The sequence below is a fragment of the Neovison vison genome, chromosome 11 (assembly GCF_020171115.1).
Source record: "Neovison vison isolate M4711 chromosome 11, ASM_NN_V1, whole genome shotgun sequence".
NCBI classification, from domain to species: Eukaryota; Metazoa; Chordata; class Mammalia; order Carnivora; family Mustelidae; genus Neogale; species Neogale vison.
In genome coordinates this window covers 36372483-36378482 of record NC_058101.1, presented here as the reverse complement: position 1 = coordinate 36378482, position 6000 = coordinate 36372483, and positions in this window count along the sequence as shown.

Genomic DNA, 6000 nt, shown 5'->3' with positions numbered 1-6000 from the left:
TGGAGGGAATCTTAACCTTTCAGACATTTACAAAGTATTAGGAGAAAGGGGGTTAAAAATACATCATGGTCCATTTCTGCTCTTTTGAGTCTCTATTTTTCTTATCTTCAGTGGAGAAAAAGAAACTGATTAGATAAATTACTGTGTAGCAAAAGGTGTATTTAATGAGTTTGAAAGCGTTTTCCTCCTTTTTTTAGAAAATGAATTTGCTCTCCTGTGAAGATACCACTACTAGGCAGAACCATATATTCAGGGGGGTACTGGTGACTTTTTCATGCTGGTATTCTAAAAAAACAAAACAAAACAAAAACTTTTTTAGTGTTTCTCTAAACCTGCAAGACTTAAGAGAGGCCGGATTCCATAGCGTTTAATAGCTAATAGAGCCATTTGCAATAATACTGAGTAAAATCGAAATGTAAGTGTAAATAGTTCATATAATATTATGGACAGGCCAAAATATTCTTTAAAATTTAATAAGCTAAAGATTATCCCAATGTGAGTATAAACACAATTTACATTGTAGATTTTTTTGTTCCTATCAAAACAGCGTAATTTTAAATAGGCAAAACTCACCAAAAAAGACCCTGTACCTCCATTCAAAGTTTCCCATATTTTCTCTTAGGCTCTCTACCCTTCCAAATTTTCTGGAAGTACAGGATCTTCAAGACAAGGTGGGGGAGACACACCTTGGAATGTCCATGGCACACACTTTAAAATTATTCACAGGAGAAGTAATCATAAGTCAGTGAACACAAAATGAATCTACGGCAGGCCTCCTGTGGTATGAAGAACACTGACAAAGACAGAAATTTAAAATTTACTACCTGAAGGAAGCAAAACATGGCTAAAAGCTGGGCGGGGGTGGGGGTGGGGCGGGGGACAGTCAGGGAGACAAACAGGATGCTGGGAGGTGAGAAATAAGGGTGGGGAGTAGTGGGCGATCTCAAGAGGAACTAACAAGGTCTGTTGCTTATAGTTACCCAGAAAACTTTAAGAATAACAAACAGATGTAACTTGGGAAGAAATCGGAGAGAAGCTAGAACCCCAATAGCCGAGGCGCCGTCCTCGCCCCTGGATCGATGATGGTGCTTTGGGAAGCTGAACCGAGCCTCGCGCACAGTCAGGCCCCGCGCAGCCCCCGCGCGGACTCTTGTGTTTCCCGCTGAATCGACCGATCCCGGCGAGAGACCCAGGGACAGGGTGAGTGGACCTTGTGCTCCAGGAAGTACACTTCTATCTTTTAAGAAATAAGAACTTGGGCTCTACTCAGTCCAACGTGCTGGGCTTTCTATTTTTGTTTTTGTTTTTAACATTTACTCCTTGGAGTGGTTTTTAAAATAAATACGGATTATTCGGGGCGCCTGGGTGGCTCAATGGGTTAATGCCTCAGGCTTCGGCTCAGGTCATGATCCCAGGATCCTGGGATCGAGCCCCGCATCGGGCTCTCTGCTCAGCCAGGAGCCTGCTTCCTCCTCTCTCTGCCTGCCTCTCTGCTTACTTGTGATCTCTCTCTGTCAAATAAATAAATAAAATCATAAAAAAAAAAATAATACGGATTATTCTGAGGACGAATTCCGGTTCCAAGAATCCGCACAGGTCCAGCGATTCAAGCAGCCATGAACAAGTTAGACTCACTAAAAGGAGATGTTCACCCTCTCCCACAGTTCTCCCCTGCGAGAGCCCTTCCTTCCCTTCTCACTCCACCCTGCTTCAAAAGTCACAAGCACACAAACACACCTCTGCGTCCAGGGTGCTTTCAAGGACCCAGCCCGCAAAATTGTGCTTTGAGGACCCACATTTAGTCATACACAACATACACATTTCTTTCTCGACTTTTTAATTTTTTATTTTTTTAAAGACTTTTTGTATTCATTTGACAGAAAGAGCGAGGGAGCACAAGCAGGCAGAGCAGCAGAGGGAGAGGGAGAAGCAGGCTCCCCACTGAGCAGGGAGCCCAATTCGGGGCTCTATCCCAGAACCCTGGAATCAAGACCGTCAGGATCATGACCCCAGCCGAAGGCAGTCACCTAATCAACAGGGCCACCCAGGCATCCCTCTGGGCTCTTTTTAAAAGCAAACCTTCTTCCTCTTCCTCCTCCTCCTCCCCTTCTTCTTCTTCTTCTTTTATCACAAAAGTAGTATATGCTCATTAAAGAAAAAAACCAGAAAAGTATTCAAAGGCAAAGAAAAAAATCACCCTACTCCTATCACTTTCATAGGACCATTATTACGACTTTAATATTGTCTTCAGGTAGCAAATCTTTTTGAATGACGAAGGTGATAAAGAACTCTCTATCATTCATATGATCCTACCATCTGTTGACTGTTTCCCAGAACATATCAGCAAAGCTTCTAAAATTATTTGTAAGTCGGGTCTCACTGGCTGGCTGGCCTGAGAGGCTAAGGAACAAAAAGCCAGAAGTCTTCTTCCCCGGCAAGTACCAGTGAAACGTGTGCTTTGCCATGGAGGTAAGCACTTCAGTCTTCAGAGTTTGGGGTATCAGTTTACAGCACACTTGGAATGAGCAGAAAAAGGAAGGTGGCCAGGCCACTTCCCTAGAACATAATTCACACACCCTCTCTGTGCTAGCTTCGTCACTCCTGCACCTACCGCAGACCTATGGGAAAGGTTCCACTCATACTTAGCTCAACTAACTTAAACCCAGGACTTCAGTGTCGATAGTTTTTCCATGAGAGGGAAGGGCAGCAAACATAAAGAATCAGGCTCATTCTGAAATCAGTTGAAAAATGGCAAGTGGTTTCTCTTACTTTGTGGGTTCCCCCATTCATTACACACTGTGCTCCCAGCACAGGAGAAATCTAGGTAGTCCCCAAATTCGAAATAAGTCACATTCTACATGCATAGGTCATTGATTTGGAAATTACCATTCATTTCCCTTTCAAATAGTATAGTGATATATTCCCTTTGAAATGATATAATAAATTGTATTTGAGATCCCTGATAAGTCCTCTCTTCCCTCCAAAGGGGGATTCGAACTCTCAATGAAGCAGAAATAGTACATTTGCAATAAAAAGTACAAAACTATTGACATATTTTATTAGTAAAGTAACTAATAAACAACCCCATATGAATGATTATTTTTAACTCAAATCATCATGATGCAAGGAAAGCACATTTAATCATAGATAAAGGAGGCTGTGTCTTAACTGTTCTCTTCTGGTTGCTGTTGGTCACCAGGTCCTTGAAGTCTTTTTCTCATGAAAGCAAGATGTGGTCTGATGGCCTGGGTTTTGTTCTTGACCCCAAGTCCAGCCACAGTTCTGAGTAATTTTTAGGCTCCATGAACTTGCTCAGTACCCCAGTCATTTTTTCCCTTGGTCTTACCACCTCTTGTAGTCTCCCACATTCAGAGGTACACCCTGAGCCTTGTCATCTCTGGTGCTGTGCCATCTTTAAATGTTAAGGCCACATGTCCCCACTCTCAGACTGCTCATCTCCTAACCTTTCAGGTCATTCACTACATTATTCCCAAGATGCCCTCTCCTCGATGTGTTTGAAATGTCCAGTTCACTGATCCTTTGGCCATCTCTCCAGTGTCCCCTTCTGTTTCAGCTCTTCAACTTAGATTCCAGGATCCAACATTTCAACTGTTTTGTACCACAGTCCTTCAATTGCATTGCCTTGCCAGACATAATCCACGACAGTTCCAATTGTACTAGAAATGTTGAGTTCCATCTGTCCTAGAAATGTTGAGAGCTCCTGGAGGGGTCGGGTGGGGGAAGGGGAGAGATCATACATTCAGTTTCATGTTTATTATAACTCTTGGTCACCTAACTCTACCTCAATACTTCTTGGCAAACCAAAATTGAATGAATGGATGGGCTGATGGATAATATTGGTGGAATCTGGGAGAAACCAAAGAGAATCTCTGGGCCCTTTCTAGTGCTTTTGAGATAGATGACCCTTAGTCTAGCATTTCTAATTTTATTTCAAAAACATATGGCTTTACAAATCTAAGAACAAAGTTGGAGGCATCAGAATCCCTGATTTCAAACTATATCACAAAGTTATGACAATCACAGTATCATGGTTCTGGCATAAAAACAGACACATAGAGCAATAGGACAGAATGGAAAACCCAGAAATAAACCCATACATATACGGTCAACTAACATTTGACAAAGGAGCCAAGAATACTCAGTGAGGAAAGGATAGTCTCTTTAATAAAAACAATATTAGGAGGTGCCTGAGTGGCTCAGTGGGTTAAACCTCTGCCTTCGTCTCAGATCATGGTCTCAGGGTCCTGGGATCGAGCCCCAAGTCAGGCTCTCTGCTCAGCAGGGAGCCTACTTAGCCCTCTCTCTCTGCCTGCCTGTCTGCCTACTTGTGATCTCTCTCTCTGTCAAATATAAATAAAATCTTAAAAAAAGCCAACGATATTAGAAAAACCGGATATTCACATGCAAAAGGATGAAACTGGACCCCATATCTTAATACCGCTTACAAAAATTAACTCAAAATGGATTCAAAACTTAAATGTAACACCAGAAACTGTTAAATGACTAGAAGAAAACACGGGAGAAAACCCTTGACCTTGGTCTTGGCAACAGTTTTTTGGATATGACACCAAAAGCACAAACAACGAAAGCAAAAATCAACGAATGGGACTACATCAAACTAGAAAGCTTCTTCCCAGCAAAAGAAACAATCAGCAAAACGGAAGGGTAGTCTACACTATAGGAGAGGATATTTGCAAACTATCTACCAATGAGGGGTTGATATCCAAAATGTATTAGGATCTCATACAACTCGGTAACAAAAACCAACAAACCATCTGATTAAAAAATGGGCAAAGGACTTGACTTGAGTAAATATTTTTCTAAAGAAGACATCCAAATGGCCAAGAGGTATGCGAAAAGTGCTCAACATCACTCATCATCAGAGAAATGCAAATCAAAACCACAATATTATATCACCCCACACCTGTTAGAATGGCTGTTACAAAAAAAGATGAGAGACAAGTATTGGTGAAGGTGTAAAGAAAAGGGAGGCCTTCTGCATTGTTGAGGGGAATGAAAATTGGTATAACCACTGTGGAAAACAGAATGGCAGTTCCTCCAAAAGTTCACAGTAGGACCATAGGATCCAGCAAACCCACTTCTGGGTAGATATCCGAAGGAAATGATATCACTATCTCAAAGAGATAGCTGCATTGCCATGTTCATTGCAGCATAATTTATGATAGCCAATATATTGAAACAAGTACTGATGGATGAATGGATTAAAAAAATGTCTCTCTCTCATTCTCACTCTCGTGCAGTATATATATAAATATATATATATACACACACACATATACACACACAAACACACACACGTATATACACACATAATATATATATATACCCCCACACACATTAAAAAAGAAGGAAATCCTACCTTTTGCACAGATGGACCTTGAAGGCATCATGCTAAGTGAAATAAGTCAGACAGAGAAAGACAAAGAAGTGATCTCACTTCTATGTGGAATCGAAAAAAGCCAAAACTCATAGAAACAGGCAATAGAATGGTGGTTTCCAGGGGCTCGTGGGGAGATGGGGAGATGTCAGTCAAAGGGCACAAATTTCCAGCTAGCAAATGAAAAAGGTCTAGGGAGCTAATGTGCAGCATGGTAAAAATAATTAACAATATTGTGTTATGTCCTTGAGAGTTGTTAAGAGGGTAAGTTTATGTATGTCATCACCACACACACATACATGAGGGGATGGCAATGTTAACTAACCTTATTGTGGCAATCATTTGCAATATATAGGTGTCTCTAACCACCATGTCATACACCTTAAACTTACCTATGCTATAGGCCAATAATATCTCAATAAAGCTAGCAGAGAAAAAAAAAAGAAAAAACTATATGGCTTTGTTATCCTTTAAGGTAGATATTATCTGTGTTGTTCATAATTTCTTAAACACATGACACTTTTCTACCTTTGTAATATGCATTGTCAAATGAAAAAGAGAAACTTTCCTGTGGGAAGGAA